Here is a 17,164-nt window from a genome sequence, read left to right as displayed (position 1 = left end):
ACTGGGAGTTATTGCATTAAATGTCTGAAAATTAACTTCGACCTCATATAACTTAACATACAAAGGTCACCTTGGGTCAACTTATTGACATTTTTGATCGGTGAGACCTAAATAGAGCATCAAACTATACAAATTCAAACATTTTTTTCTTTGCCCATTTTCTCCTCCCAAAATACTAGTTTTTTAACATTAATTGACCTGTGGTGACCTCGGATCACATGACCGTTAAAGTTTGAAAATATTACCCTATACCATTTGCAACTTGTCCAAAAATATCAACCACGTCACACCTTGGAACTGGGAGTTATTGCATTAAATGTCTGAAAATTAACTTTGACCTCGTATAACTTCGCACACGAAGGTCACACGGGTGTCAACCCATTGACATTTTTGATCGGAAGGTACCTTTGGTATCAAAATCTAGCATCAAAACCAAACATTTTCTTTTTTGCTCGTTTCCTCCCAAAATAAGCACATTTTTTCTAATGTGACCTTTGACCTTTTGACCTTGGTTTCAGATGTAGTTTAATCTCCTGATTCCAAAAAACAAAACGACAAGTCTGTGCAACCATCCTAACTCCGACCGAAAAACTTTAACCCAATATAACTTCGCACATAAAGGTCACACGGGGTCAACCTATTGACATTTATGTTGAGAAGGTACCTTTGACATCTGAAAATAGCATCAAAACTGTAAAAATCCCCAAAAACACGTAAAGGTCACCAAAGGTCAAATTGAGGTCAAGGGTCACCCAGGTGCGGGTCGACAATTGGATTACATTGAAGCAACTCCCAACCCTAACGGACATTTCGTTCTCAAGTTATCGCAAAAATACTAGTTTTTTATCATTAATTGACCTTTGTTGACCTTCGATCACATTACCGTTATGTTTGGAAACGATGCCTTACCCCATTCACAACTACTCCCAAAATATCAACTATGTCGGACCCTGTCAATGGGAGTTATTGCTGTTTTTAATATATTGGTTTTTGGCATCTAACTGACCTTTGGTGACCTTTGCGGGCACCAAAAACAATAGGGATCTTCCTCTTACTATGGGGTATCCACCCAACAAGTTTCATCATGATACATCATTTCCTTATTGAGATATCGTGTACACAAGCCAAGCGTCACATACACACACACACATACACACACACACACGCCAAGTTGAACGCATAGGTTCCTTGCTTTGCAAAAAGCAAGGAACCAAAAATGTGAACCACCATACGGAAATTACTTAGGCTTTTATATTAATACTTCTCAGTTATACTAATTCTATCCTATTTCTCAGCTTATAACCTTTCAAACAAGTATAAATGATTATGGTTATGTTTAAGAAGGTTTTATAGTGCTGAAGGTTGTATACATTTCTACAAGTTGAAGAAGGATACTGTTTCTGATTACAATATATATATTAAAAAATTGTCACTTTCTGACTCTATCTTGACCACTGCTTGGTTCCTTGCTTGTTGTAATCATTGGTTTGATTTGATCTCTAGCAGACATCCTGTCCTAGCCCTGAGTTACCTGAATCGTGCAAAACATGATGAAGCTGTGAAGTTTCTGGAGTCATTCATAGACCTGGCTAAATCCATGGAGATAGGAAGTAAGAAGATATGGAAACCTGTACAGACAGGAATCATCTTATCCACTATGTAAGTGTTAGAGTTGCAGAAGGAGCTACTTGATGATGGCCATGCATTTCTGTTGACCTCAAGGTTCACTCAAGATTGCCTAGAGAATTTGTTCAGCTCTGTGTGGCTTCGTAACCCAGTCCAGACCCCACTAGAGTTTAAATTTGCTTTGAAAATAATAAGCATCTCTCAGTTCCTGAAGGTATCAAGTGTTGGCAGCTATCAGGAGGATGACTCGGAATATCTGGCAGAATTCCTGTCTGTATTTGCCATTCCCACAGTAGATTGTGATATTGATAGCACTGATATAACACTGCAGGACCCAGGGGTCCCAGGGGAACTGCAACCTGATGAGCTGAATAGCCTCCACTACCTTGCTGGGTATTGTGTAAAGTCAGGAAGAATGCACAGAGTTGTGATGTATGTTTCAAAGAAGCTATGGGTGATGACACCACAATCCCTGAAGTGTCAAAACTCACCAAACTAAAAGACTACAGTGACAACTGCCTTGTCAGAGTCTCTGATAATGTCTACAAATCAGTCAAAGCCACAGAGTTGATCTTCAGGAGTTTATCAGAGCAATCAATCTTCAAGGTGAACAATATCAAGCAGCTAATTTTGAGAGAGGCAAAACTCCAGACTACAGCATTCCCGCTCCCAAAATGTCATGACCTGAAAGATAAAAAGGTTCATCAATGTCCGTCTCAATATCTATTGTGCCAAAGTAAGAGACAAGCGGAAGGCAGATACTCAGAAAACCAACAGTGGAGGTGAACTTGGCAGCAAGAGTATGGCAATGAGGAAAATGGTGAAGAATATGAAGAAATGAATTTTGAATAATGGAAGCCACCAAGGTCCCTGGACCCCCCCCCTTCCCCGGATCCCCACTAGACAATTTGTGTGATTTGTTTTGATTTAATACTACGGGTTCAGGAAGCCTTTGAGGTTCATACGAGGAACCCTGGCCGTGATGATCGTGGATGAGCACCGACTACAGTGCTCAGATATTAACGAGGCAGGGGTGTAACCAAGCCCATAGTGCTCCCGGGACTGCCATTTTGTGCCCCCATCTGACTGATGCCAGCGTACTCCAGGAACCGACCACGTTCTCTGAACCTGGAGGAGAGGGAGGGATTAATTAATTTTTTTTTCCGACGTGGCTGTTTATATCCGACCGACGAGACCAATTGTGATACCCCGAAACAACCCCCTCCCCTGTCCCACATGTCACCTTTAACCCTGCGCTCTAAATTTTGTGGGACTGGAACACAGACAAAATGTGATTGGTCCATTTAGTTACCATAGCAACCAATTTTCAAAGACCTAGCTTCATGATTCTGTGCACCATGTCAGTACCAGTCACATGTCCAAATATCAACTTCATCAGCCATTGCTAGCTCAAGTTACAGCTAATCCCAATTTTGACCAATCACAGGCTTTGTTTGGTTACCATGGCAACAATGGAAGAATGTACATTATTCCGCAACTGTGCAATATGTGTTACAATATGATATATAACCAGTCATAATACAATTTTACCGTACCACAATATCAACTGTTGAATTTGGACTTCCAAATGTGCCAACCTCATCCCCTTGAACTTGAGCACAGCCAATCACTCCCCCCCCCCCCCCTCCCGTTCGGCACTCGACGCCCTACTTACACAGCCTCGGCGCATAAAAGCACCACAACATGAGCAGGCCAAAAATAAAACCCAGAATCCCGCTCACACTTCTACAATGCCATGGAAAAATTCCCCTATCCACCTGAACGCCCATTCCCACACATACTTTATGTTGCCCATTTGGCCCCAAAATGGCGCCCAAATTTCAGCTGTCGCAACTCTCTGTATATAAGGCTCTGATTACTATCAAAGCGGAGCGCCACCATTGGTTGGCGCGCAGCGTACAAATAAATTTCTGGTTTTCATAGCCCCACAGATCACCGGAAATGGCGAAGCAGATGTACACTTTTGCCTGAGAACCAAGTTTTTCCTAATAGTTTTTTTTTTCCCTTCAGAACCTTTTTTTCAACATTGTCACCAGTCACACCAAGTTCGACCTCATTGCAGATCTCCTGTAAATCATTGCTTTTGTATGAAATTCTACGTAACGCCCCACAATACCCGTTTTTCAAGGTTTTAAGCCCATTATTTGTTCAGAATTTGAATAATAAACATACCCATAATGTTGCACAAAATTTCATCTGTGGACAACCAATATAGAACCCTGAACCCCAAATAGACCGGTTGAAATTGCACGAGTAGAGGGAAGTATGATGTAGAATGTTCATTTCGAATTTCGAAAATTCAGACACAGTTAAATTATTGGTGTACAAATATTAAAACCTCTTATCACGGCTACTATAAAACTTCGATATCATAGAAAATACCACAAAAATATGCTCGAGGGGGGCGGTCTCCACCCTTCACCCCCCCCTCCTTTGGCTACGCACCTGCGGTTAGAAATCTTGTAGGAAACAGGCCAAATGGAAACCCAATGCAGTCCGTCTACCTATTCATTTCGAGAAAAAAAGTAAAAACTACTTATCATATATGTAACAAATATATAGTAACACATTGTGACACGGTTAGACAGGCGCCTTGCGAGGAATTTGCCAAGGGAGGGGCAAAGCTTGTACCCAGACTTTCTAATTGTAGTGCCACCATAAGTTGGCGCGAGGCGCCAAAGAACATTTTCACCGAAAATGCCTCCCAGATCGCTGGAAAAGGCACTTCCCAGGCCTTGTTAGTTGCATCATAAAAAAAATACAAAACATATGCTTAAAAAAAACTATGCCACCGAATATTGGGGGGATATTAGATACTATATCCCACACCTAAAATATTGGGGGGACTTGTCCCCCCGTCCCCCCCCCATGATCGCCGCCCATGCATTAGGTTGTTCATGTCTTCCAGTTCCAACACTTACTGTTGCATTTATCGGGATATATATAAATAATGCGGCATAAAAGCACCAATCTTTCAAACTTGTTTTTACTTTAGTGACCTTGCCACACGCAAATTTCAATTGGGCCCGAGATGGCTCTATGACCGATTATTCCGTAATTTACATTGGGGCAGTCGGCTTCACTAAAACGCAGGAACAATAACACCTTATTAAAATTAGACCGTTAAATGTCTCACGCAGTCTATCAAATATCCTCTCTGGTTTAGGTTGTTTGTCGAGTACAATATAGAGTAGGTGGCAACTAAACTTACACACTTAGTGCACACTGCTGAAATACACTACGCCGAGTTCACTTTGTTATCATCATAATGACGTCACATGTCACTGTAGATCACGTGATCATCATAAAGCTGTTCGCGAAAAGCCCAATTTTGGTTTAAAAAATCAACGAGTATAGGCATTTTTTTTTAAGCTTTTCCCAACATCGGATTGACTTGAATTTTCACATGTGTAATATGGAAACCAACCAATACTCTTGAATAAAATCGTCTTTTTTCGTCCATGCTGAAAAATCACTATCGTTCATCTTTAATATTCCCTCATTACTATATGTGCAAACATTCCATGAGAGTCCACTTTGCACAACAAATGTACAGTTCGCAACAAAACATGTGGGAACAACGAGGTAACCCTGGGCTGTAACACACATTTGAGTCAGTAACCCGACAATACAAAACAATTAGACAGGAACACACAGTATTTACCTTTAACTGAATTCTGGCAGGAACACACAATATACCTGCACAGTGCTGAAGAGTGGCATGTCTCTCTTGCACCAATGCACCAATTGCCGCTACTGCTTTTATATTAGCCCTCAGCATCTGAGGCAAACATTCCATCCAACACAGTGAATGAATGTCCATTGAAGTTACGCAATTTTACCTGGTGTAGTGCATTTGCCCGCCTTGACACACACGACATAGTTATGTAACGCATGCTTGGGTGAAGTGACAGTTGCATTTTGCTGATATTAAACTGTTTCACCTGCATAAGGACAACTCTACTGTTGTCCCTCTTAATACAGGCAAAAGAAAGCTTAAAATACGCATCAAGAAAGCCATGGAAGACAAGAAAAGAAAAGTGTGCTCGCATTCTTCAAGGATGCCATTTACTCAGGGACTACTCCAAACAGAGCCATGTGTGAATTGGCCAAAGAAGAGTTTGAGATTTTGCAAGATCGTAGTTGATTTTATATGGAAGCAAATTTAATGGAAAAGATACTATGTAATTAGGCTTTTAAGAAAATATCTTGTGCAAGAAAATATGTAGGACTACAGATGCAAATTGAAGCAATTGTTATGGCGGCAAAGATCACACTGAACACAAAGAGAATGTTTTGTTGTGAAAAAAATCAACAGAAAAATACTAAAATAACTCTAAAACCCCAAACAAGATATTCAATGTATGAAACCTTTCATTCTGTAGTATGCTAACAAATATTAAACAAGTCGGTGATGTTGCATTATCACTTAAATGCTGCTGGTGAGAATTGCATTTGAGTATTGTGTATTTAAGTTTAAGCCAATTCCCAGAACTGCAATCTCCAAGGCATTAGTCTATGTTTAAAGAAAAAACTTTTGTCCCAAATTCTAAATTGACAGATCATACTCTCCTTGATAGTTTCCATGTTGCACTAATTAGCAAATATGTTATTTTGAACTGATTTGCCTGCCAGGCAGAAGGGAAAGTTTATTATTCAATATGAGATTCCATAAACAACAAACCCCATTTGCTTCAGTTCTGAAAACGTTTGTAAGATTCTATTCACTAGTTATGCTTGGTTTTGCCTATTCACCTCCATATTTAATTTAGTTTAGAGAAACTCATGACCGTCTATATTGTAATGCAGATGCATTGACAGATGGTGTTTTATTGCAGTTGTGTATTTGATTAGTAGCTTAACATAGTTTATGTGTGTGTCCATTACTCCCATGTTAACATGAAGAGCAGCACAACTTCCTAATAGCTCATACTCAGGGTGGGTGGATGGGGGAGGGTGGGAGAATACCATTGTTATCAGTAGATGCTCATTTAAAGTCACTGGAGGTCATGCTTACTGTAGTTGTATCATTTGGTGTGTTGCTAGCTATATATTAAAGGAAATGTTATTTACAAGTGCACATTTTGATATACAAATGCACAAGTACAATACTGTGCGGGTCTTTCTTCCAGTTTTTTACAAAACATCCAAATCCGCTTGCTGTATCTAAACCCTACAACTTCATAATGGTTCAATGTAGCCGCGAAATGAAACCTGCGTATCGCTGAAGTTTTCTAGTTATGATGAGGGGCGTAGCGAAGGGGTTTTTGTTGGGGGGGGTGGAGAATTTGATTTGCCGACGGATCTGGAAGTGGTGACTGAAATGGGGGACGTATCTAACGGGAGGCGGTGTCCCCCTCCCCTTTGGAAAATTTTTAGTTTAGAAACGTCCTTAGATGCAATCTGGTGCATATTTTAAGTCAAATTTGGCACCGTAGAATTTCCATTTCGATATTATTTTAATGGCAGTCGGCAGGAGAATTAATTGGATAACGAAGAAAAATTGCAAACCGGTACAATATATTGGAAAGTAGATCATACAGATCGCAGTTTGAAATTAGGAAGTCAGATTCTGATTGCTCAACATTGGTGAATGTAGGCCTCTGTCTCAAACCATCGCAATGAGTATGTATACCTTTTTATCAATATTTTTAGTTGGAGCAATACCACTTAAAAATATGAAACCGCATGACTTTTTGGAAAAATAGAATAAGGAAAGGTGTAACGTACATCTGGCTATCGAATACATGGGTGCGTGAACCAAGTACCAGTTATGTCGTGAGCTACTGGAGTCGAACCCGTCGTTTCTTCAACAGACTCCACTTCTTTACGACTTTGCCAATGTCAATCTGATCGCCTAAATCCTTTTCACATGCTGCTTTTTACGTGCAAAGAAACGGACACGGACCAAAGGTCAACAAAACCAAAAACAATCCCAGTCTGTTTAACAAGCACCAAAAACCCAACTGAAAACCCACAAACAGAAATCTCTCACTTACCCACAAATGTATAAAATATAGCGTTTAACGTCACGTGAAAAGGACACGGACCCAAAGGCTAACAGAACCAAAGCAATAAATCTCCACAAACCAGCCCCAAAAACCCAACACCAAACCACAAACAGAAAACCCCCAACCCATATTATGTAAGGACCACACAAACCCCCCACCCCACACAAACAACTAACTAACTCCAAAATTCATCCGGGGTACGCCGTCCCGATAGCAGACGACAGGCTTGCGCATTACCTGCGAAATTTTCCCAATACGGGTCTTTTCAAGCCCCTAACAGTATTCCCCCTTTTCTTACGAGGGAGCAGAGTTCTTAACTCCTCGTCAACCTTGATCGAGTGGACCTCCCTGTCAGGAACAGGAGGTCCACTAGCGACCATCGTGTCCGGTATAGCGGCTGCGGGTAGGGTGGAAGGGCCACTCGAGTCAATGAGATCAGTGGCCTGTTTTGTCTCATCAAACCAATCGGAGGACTCCTTAGCCACAACTAATAAGGCTGTAGTGCAGTCCTCCATTGGCGAGTCAGAATCTGGGCCACTTAATGTCTCTTGGGCCGGTTGACTCGGGGCCCGACTAGTATCACCGATAGCGGGCGTAGCTACCGGTGAACCAGTACAAGCGGCATCCTGCGCCGCGTGCCACTCCGCTAGTACCATCTCCGCCGTTTTGTCCTGCTCTGCCTCAGTGGGCAGGCTGGCAGTCTCGGCAAGTTCGATCAGGGGAGAGGTCGGACACGAAAGAGGGAACAAAGCCTCCATCGGGGCGCTAGTGTCGGACACTGGGGCGATGACAGGGGCATCATGTGGTACGGTGTCAGAGGCCGGGACAGGGACCGCTTCAACCACGCCCGTAGCCACTCTCGCGGCGTATGAGCGGTCTGGGCATAAACGGGCGAGATGGCCCGTTTTCCCACACGAGTTGCAAACGATATCCCCTTTACACTCGGCCAGGGTATGCCCAACCTGTAAACAGCGGCTACACCGCTTGTTCGGGCACAACCTGGCCTCATGCCCTTCCAGCCCACACCTCCAACAAGTGCGAGGCTGGCCCGGGTATGCAATGTGGGCCCTGTGCCCATTAGCCCACAAGGTAGAGGGGATATCGGACTTGAGTTCGATTCTAACTCGTCTAGTCCCGGTCTTGACACCTTTACATTCAAGGAATTCCGGCTCCTCGTAACCGGTCACTTTCCCAAAACGCCCCAGTGTCCGCACAACAACCTGTTCAGACATGTCCAGAGGGAGATGGAGGGCTGTCACCCACACCGAACTGTCATACGGTGTGACCTTCAGTCCCTCGACTCCCTCCAACACATGGACGCCTCGGACGCGGGCAGCCTCCGAGGTAAACCGTACATCAAAACAATTCATACCCCGGAGAGGTTTACGCTGAAGCGCGTCAACCTCTCCAGGGACCTTTAAACCAACAGAACGCAAAACTGAAAAAACTTGTACGGGGACGACCTTAGCCTCCCCCGAAAAACTCAACAATACGATTTTGCTGTCACGGCGAGCCGCCATGACAGCTAGGGGTGTGGCAAAGCCACGCACCTATACACAGACCAAAACGAAACAAACCCAAAACACACAAACTTCACTAAAACAAACTGTAAACTAATGAAGGGCCAACGTAAAAACACAATAAATGTGTGGTCAACGAAAGGTGGAGAGCAGCCGAAAACACGTCCGCACTCCACGAGAACTGAACTGAACTCGCCTAAATCCTTTTCACATGCTAAGAGCATGAGTCCACAAAGTCTGGTGTCGGTCATGGAAGTCCGCAAAACATTCTTTACGAACTTGAGTCTGCTAAAGGTCCGTTCATTCGACGCAAAGGTGACAGGGGCGGTTAGCATAAGTCGAATAGCCCGGTTTGCTAAACCAAGTGCATCTTTGTTTGCTTCACTTGCTGCAATTACCTCGGACAGTTCATCTTGGGGACATAGTTCAGCTAAAACCCGAAGCTCTACCATAAGGGCTATCTGGGCTGATGGGTCTGGAGCATGGGAAGGTGGAAAAAGTGCAGCAATGGATGGTGCTTCCGACGCATCAATTGGTGGTTGCAGGCATGAGAACAGCGGCTTTATGGGATCTTCAAACTGAAGTAGATGTTCCCGCATTCCTGATATGTGGACATCGAGGACTGCTGTCCATAGAATGCGTGAAGTGTAACACGAACACCTGTGTCAGGTCTGTCATCAAGTCGCCTTGGGACCCTCCGTTGACGGTGGTGACAGCTGAATTGTCGCTCAGGGTCGATTCCAAGTTGGTTCGCAAAATGGCATGACGCCTCAATCACATCGGTCATCGTCTGGTCATTCCCTCGAATTTGATCCACAACCTTCATTGTCGCCTGAACAAGATCCGCTGCATCCAAGATATTCAGATCGACTAGATGGAGCTTTTCAACGAGATGCTTGGACACCTGGTTTTCGACAGGTTACGCAGCATGAGGCTCTTCTCTACCTCTCCCACTTCTCTACCTCTCCTATTTTCTACGTTTTTGGGGCGGTTTGCACCTACGTCGATGGGTCCCGGCGCTGTTTAGCAACAGAGAACCGCAAAGTAGTACTCCAAACAGGGCGGTGCGTGTCATCTGCTCCGCGCTGATTGAGTTGCCCCCTGTTGACCTGTCACAGCCGGCCCTCGTTCACAGTTCGTTGAGGGATAAGGCCTTGAATGCAACTTTTGTCCAGGGACGTCATTCTGCAGAAGTATGGCGTTCGGTGCATTCAAGGCTGAATGGTTGCAGGCTCCGTGATCTTGCATGGAGAGTTGCACACGGTGCCTTGGTGACCAACCTAAAAAGATATCATTGGCGATTGGGTGATGGACTGTGCCCTAGGACCGGCTGTGACAGCTTAGAGAGTACTGGTCATGTTTTTTGGCATTGTTACTTTGAAGTAAACTTATGGGAGTGGTTCCAGACCTGGAACGACCGTGTTACGGGAGACCGTTCATGGTCGGTAGGGCAGGGCTTTATTTTATATGGGGTAGACCCTCCAGTTTGTTCGGTAGCTGTGTTGCACCGCATCATTTTTGTTTGCTCTATTGTAAAAAAACATGTTTGGCGGAATAGATATGATGTGGTTTTTAGGGGGAAATTTGCCAGTTGGCAGGCAGTCCTGGAGGCGGTGAAGTCTGACATTCGCCTTCAGATTGAAGGCGATTTTCGCCGTTTATCTGGGGCTGCCTTTTTTGGACGCTGGTGTGCTGGGGAGGGGTTTTTCGTTTCGCTGCGTGCGGGTCGTCCTTCTGTACGCTTTTGAATGTTTGAGTGGGGGGGGGGGGGGTTGGGCGTTTTGTCTCTGCAGGTCGGCGGGCGTATGTTTTTTAGGCTCGCTAGACCTTAGTTTCGTTTGTCAGAATGGGATGGTTCGGTAGTGCCGTTTGGCCGTGACGTTTTGTATCCCGCATGGCGGGTCACGTAAAAAAGCACCTCTCCCACTTGATCCTTCAGTGGTTGGAATCTTTGGTGCTCGATGTGAAGAAAACATATAGTTCCTGAATGATATCGAACATTGGTATGTGCAATGTTCGATCACAGTATTGCACCGTTGTGCCTGACACGGTATGTATGGGATTTTGCGTCCAGAGAGGTCTTTCTGGGCTCGACTGAATTTACCAGACATCGCAGCAGTGAAGTCATAAGACTGGTAAAGCTCGGCCCTGTTCAACCCTAACTTGTCCATTGCAGAGACAATTTCACCAGCTTGGCCTTTACCAGTTTTGTCGAGAGACTTATTGACAGCAAGAAGTCTTTCAACTGGGTTGCCTGACTCAGTCACATACCTGGCAACCACTGATAACTGGTCAGTATGTGACTCGTCAGGAGTCGTATCTGCCATGATGGCGAACATCCCAGCAGCATGAACTTCGTCGACCACTCGCTGGCGTATTTCAGCCTCCAATAATTCATTTTGAGATTGCGGACTTAAATGTTACGCGGTACGGATTCATACGTACTGAGCCACCGGCTGAGGATGGGAACGTGTCTGCCGAGTAACTGGACAATTGTTGATAATGCCAACCTTGTCATCACCTGGCCCCCTGAATAGGAGGGACTGCCGTGCCAGGGTACTGGTGACATCTAGCAGTATGGATACAACCTCGCGACTGTATGCGGGGTCCTCGGCCTCCTGGATTATTGCATTCCTAGTAGCTTTATCCAGCTGAACATCAGTGTGCCTGTTCTTGTTGAGATAGCTGCAGTAGGCAGAAAGAGAAGCCCGGTGACACTCAGAAGCGAAGTGTTTTGAAAGCCTCCCCTGTTCTTGCCGAGACTCTTCATGTCGTACCACGTACGTACACCAGGTCCACCCAAGCCGGATCTGCCTTTTCCTTAACAGACAACATACAAAACAAAATGCAGCATCTTTAGTTATACTGTACTCTAGATGGGGCTATTCTGCAAACCGATTGTGTTTGCCGTGTGGTGTCTGCTGGTTGGTTGGGAAACAATGAAGTTTCGGTTGACATGGGCCAAGTTGTATCAGGTAATCCCTTTGATTGTCTTCAGTAACCTGACCTCGCAAACCTGGGTCATGTTCGATTACTGAACTTGATGAACTTGACGCTTTTCTGCTTCCACTAACTGGAGTACCTCGTCAGTTGTTTCGAGGAACTGTGAACAGTTTTCTTGTATGCATGATAGTTTCCCTAGCCTCAACCATCCAAAACTCAACATTAGGAATGTCAGCTTGTTGCACATCATTCAAAATGCGTTTACATTCATCAGCCTGTAGATTTTTCCCTGTCACCATCTGCTTCTGGTGGGGAAGACGGGGTGGTCTCTGACTGTGGTATAGTTGTCACCATGCTCTAGGTGGACGTAGATGCTTCCGACTCCATTTCATGGACAACATCTGCAACTGTTATCAAATGTATTAAAGGAGAAATAAACCCTTTTTTTTGGGCATCCATTCTTACGTTTTGACAAATGGTCTTTCCAGTAAAAGCAAAAGAAAACCATAAAAATCCCTTCTGAGGTGAAAAAACGATTTGAATGTAGTTCATGTTTCGCGCCATTTTCTTTGAATTGAGCCAGTACCCGGATGTACCGTGACGAAAGCTACCCGCATCGCGTATTTCAAGACAAAATCATAGCCAATCCCTAAAATAATTAGAATTGTACTTTCAACAATAGTTAATGAATAAAATATCTATCAAAAAATATCTTTTGTCTTTATTGATCTGTAAAAATGCTTAAAAAGTGTGTGAAATATGTTATTGTAACGAGTATCAGTAGAAATATAAATTTTGGGATCTTTTAAAGGATTTCATTTTTAACGTTTACATTTGATTGCTCTCAACACGCAAACCGTACTCAGTCCTAGCGATAGCGTTACTTACGTTCATCATTGCACTGCGATTTACTGTCGAGCAAATATCTTCAAAAAAGAAAATGGAAGCCTTTGGATTGGAATCGTATCTTTTCGAACCAGAATATTCAGAGGAAGAACTGAGACATCGAGAGGAGTTTGTGCAAAGAATCAGTCCGCGACTGTTGGTGATGTTGGGTCGAATTCCGTTGCTGATACGAATACCGGTTCCGCGAGCCACTGCGAAGAATGGTGGCTGTGTGCACTCTGTTCGCCATTGGAAAGCGACAAGTATTCTGCTATGGATTGTTCGCGGAAAAAGCTTTGTTGAACGCAGGTGAATGTCTTACCAACAGACCTGAATTCTCCCAGATATTGTTCCAGCTAGTTCATTTAGGTACAAGAAGAAGAATCCTTTTCCTACGGCCGCTGAGAACATAACGAACAGGTACTGTACACCTCTGTGAAAGTTCACCCTTTTCCGGATATTTTATTCCATCTGGAATAACGAAATATCTTTGTCCTTTTTTCTGCTCCCTCTTCCCCTCTTCGGTTAACACAACCAAAGGCTTGGCATTCGGGCATTTTAACTGGTGAAATAAGCGAAGCAAGATGCTCGAACATAGTGTGAATAGACTTTAACTCGTATGCAAAGCTTCATTGTTTTCAAGTTACGATGTGGCTGGTGTACGTCACTTTTGAAGCGCCCTCAATAACAAAATGGCCGTTGTTCAAATGGGTAAAAAAAAAAAAATTGGAAAATTCGCGTCAAATTCAGGGAAACTATATTTTGCTTAGTAATTTCATAAATGGTATCACAAAAATATCCCCTACCGCATGTACGCTCCAAAAACCCAGAGTTTATTTCTCCTTTAAGCGGTATGCCTCTGAAAAGCTAGAATCGTCATGCATGGAATGCTTACAGAGATGCATGAACCAAGCATTAACTTAAGCCTACACCATAAGCAAAATAAGCAAACTGCGTTATGTTATGATGTTTCGAATCAGGAGGCTACATATCTACCCCCTCTCCCCCCCCCCCCCCGTCAACGCAAATACCACAGGCGGTGCCAGTAGGGTTCGAAAGAAGCGTGCCTCCCTGAAGAGCAAAGCGAAATACGTCGGGAAGCAACACTGAGGACTGAATTACCAAACAACCCCCCTCCGTTATCACTGCCTGCCTGTCAGTGAGCAGTTTAACGAAAATATGGAGTAGGGTGGGGTGAATTCCGAGGCGCGAGACTCTTCCCACGGTACCGTCGGGGAACTTGACCCCCCTGTGCCACCCCTAGAAAACACACTAGGCCTGTATACGGCATTATGAATTGTACTTTGAGTATCATTGGTTAGTTGTCAACTGTAACACTTCTATGTACCTTCTGTTGTCGGTTCTGTTGCTTCCGCAGATGTGGGCGTGGCGGCTGAAGTTTTGGGCTTCCTGCCGACAACGTTTCTTCTTCACCAGAGTTGTTTGTTTAATAAAAGTATAATTTCTCATCTCGTTCTACAGTGTAACATACAATATTCACATTTGCCCAATATAACGTACTGGGGTCGGGCACAACCCAATGATACACAGGCATAACACTGGGGCTGCGCAAAGGTCGGGCAGTCTAGACGTCGGCAATCCACCGGTTGTCGGGCAGCACAGGCTTCGGGCATTCCGCTTGACTCGGGCAGCGCAGGTGTCGGGCAATCCGCTGGACTCGGGCAGCGCAGAGATGCGGGCACTCTAAAATGCTTAAACACATTTGTTTGGACTTCGGCAAATATCAAAGGTTTTACCACGAGCCGACGGAAGGAAAGTTCCTCGTCTTGCACTCGACCGACTCTCCGATTCTCATTTACGAAAGAAGCCTTCATTAAATACCCCCGAAATAACCCCCGTATACACACGTCCGTACATAAACTGTAAAAAAAAAGAAGCTTAGACCAATCAGGGACTACCTGTATATAACTACGATGAGTTGCGACCAATGGGATCGACTCACACACCCACCGCCATGCCTGCCTGTGCCAGTCACGGGAATACATCGATATAGCAAAATTACGTAATCAGTTCCTGTTCCGGATAAACATCTCTCGTTACCTCCGCGGAGCGCAATAGATGTAACCCCTGAGGGAACGAAACGTATCTCACTAAGGAAAAGTCGTAGCTTTCTGCTACAGTATTTTCTTCCGTTTGCGTTTCACAGATTTCTTCGGAAGTAGTCGATGCGGATCCATCATGTTCACTCTATACTGAGATACTCCGCTAATGTAGTTAACTTGCCATCCAGCGTCGCATTATCAAATGCCGATATTGAGCATTCCGCAGATGACACCGTCTTGGCTACCGTGTATGGTACGATCAGTTCACAGTTATCGAACTGTGTTTTCTCTTTCACCGATCGTTGAAATAGTGAAACTTCGTTAATTAGAAATAACAACATTCATTAATAAACAAGCGAGAAACGTTAACAATTATGTACAATTAGTGAGCCGTGTCCTGAAGTTTTCCACGGAGAACGAATGACATCTGCGATGACGTCATTCTGAACAGAGGATAATAACAACACGTTGTCACACTATAGCACGACCCGTGGGCTGCGGCCACGGAAGCCTTTAATACGGAAGCCTTTAATTCCATTTCTTTCACTGAGTTGCCGGCGATTCTGGCACTCGTCTAGCTGAAGCCTGGCTACAGTAGCTATACTGAAGGCCGTGACATGATCAGTTATTTGCCGAGATTAGTTAACTTATCAATTTTATCAATTTTAGCAATTTTAGCTGAAAAGGGATATGTTTTTCACCCGAAAACAGTAAGAAATTTACTAGGAAAGTGGGAGATACATGGCACTATTTGGGATCTGCCTCGCCGCCGGCGACTTCCTAAGTTTGGTCCATTGCACCTGAGTTCCATTGGAAGTGTTCGACAAAAAAAATTAAACTGGGTGTGCACTAAGTCAAGATTCGCTCAACTGATTCACCGCGTAAACCAGACCGCTCGTCTTGAATACGCAATTCGTTGCATTCAAAATAAGGATTTCTCCCACGCAATCTTCACTGACGAATGTTCTGTGGAATTAGACCACACGGCTAAACTACAGTTCAGGAGAAAGCCCCGGAACTGATCGGAAGACCAAAGCACCCAACCAAAGTACACGTTTGGGCAGGTATATCTGAGAGAGGTGCGAAGAAATTCTCCACAATGGACTGCTGCCGTTCGTGAGAAAAGCTTTTCGGATGGTGGTTATCGTTTCATTCAGGATAACGACCCAAAACAAACAAAGGGCTTCATAAAATCGTTCATGGACGCAAACCAGATACCATGGTGGCCCACGCCAGCCGAGAGTCCTGACTTGAACCCCATCGAGATGCTCTGGCATGAGCTGAAGCACTGTCTGTGGTCGGAATTAAAACCATACACCCTAGACGATCTAAAAAGCATGATCAACTTTTATTTGGAAAGATAGGGTTAGGTTCTGCTAGTTGTGCTGGAAGTCGGAGGAAAGGCCACGGGACATTAAACCACCAGGAGGTCAACCCTGTATATATCAAACGACTCTTTTCAGGGCCATCAAATTCTCCAGAAAGAGCGCCTTTTTCTCCTCTCTTGAACATGCATTTTGTCTTGTCGTTGTTGTGATGTTTTCTGTCTGTGTCATGTAAAATCATAAAGGAACGAATGATGGTTGTAATGGTGGAAGGGACGGGGTGAACATGGAGAGGGACAGGCTTTAGATCATTTGACGTATATATTGCGAGAAAAAGTTCTATGCCCGTTTCGAAAGTGTTGAAGAAAACAAAACAATCACTGAAATGTGTTGAAAATTTGTTATTTTACGTAAATAAATACAATTCATGTTGGTAGGATACGTGTGTATAAATAAACACACAAGTTCTATTGGTACTGTAGGTCTACACAAGTAATGTAAATTATTATTATGGTATCAGAGAAAAAGAAACTACCGGTACATCAGCAAAACATGCACAAATCATGCTGAGATATGCTGAGAAATGAATCCTCTGAAATATTTTTTGAGGGTAGGGCGGGGGAACGAGTCCCCACCCGGGCATCGTTGTCATGACGCCACTGTGCATTGGTGCCATGGAATAAAACTTTACTGAACTAAAATTTAGTTGTTGTTGCAAACTATTAATTCGCACTAACAAATTATGTTTTTACTACAAAGTAGACATTTTT

The 17,164-nt window shown here is 43.9% G+C and overlaps 1 long non-coding RNA gene across 1 annotated transcript; it reads right to left on the bottom strand.

Annotated features, from left to right (window-relative positions):
* Window positions 1-1,883: 1,883 nt before the first annotated feature.
* Window positions 1,884-9,799, bottom strand: LOC139982161 (uncharacterized). The gene is made up of 2 exons (XR_011798006.1): window positions 9,375-9,799; window positions 1,884-7,504 (listed from the first exon to the last, which is right to left on the bottom strand). It is a non-coding gene; the product is annotated as an uncharacterized lncRNA (long non-coding RNA).
* Window positions 9,800-17,164: the final 7,365 nt, after the last annotated feature.

Source organism: Apostichopus japonicus, chromosome 16 (genome assembly GCF_037975245.1).
Source record: "Apostichopus japonicus isolate 1M-3 chromosome 16, ASM3797524v1, whole genome shotgun sequence".
Classification (NCBI taxonomy): domain Eukaryota; kingdom Metazoa; phylum Echinodermata; class Holothuroidea; order Aspidochirotida; family Stichopodidae; genus Apostichopus; species Apostichopus japonicus.
The sequence above is the reverse complement of the archived record's forward strand: the minus strand, read 5'-3'. Positions and strand labels throughout refer to the sequence as shown.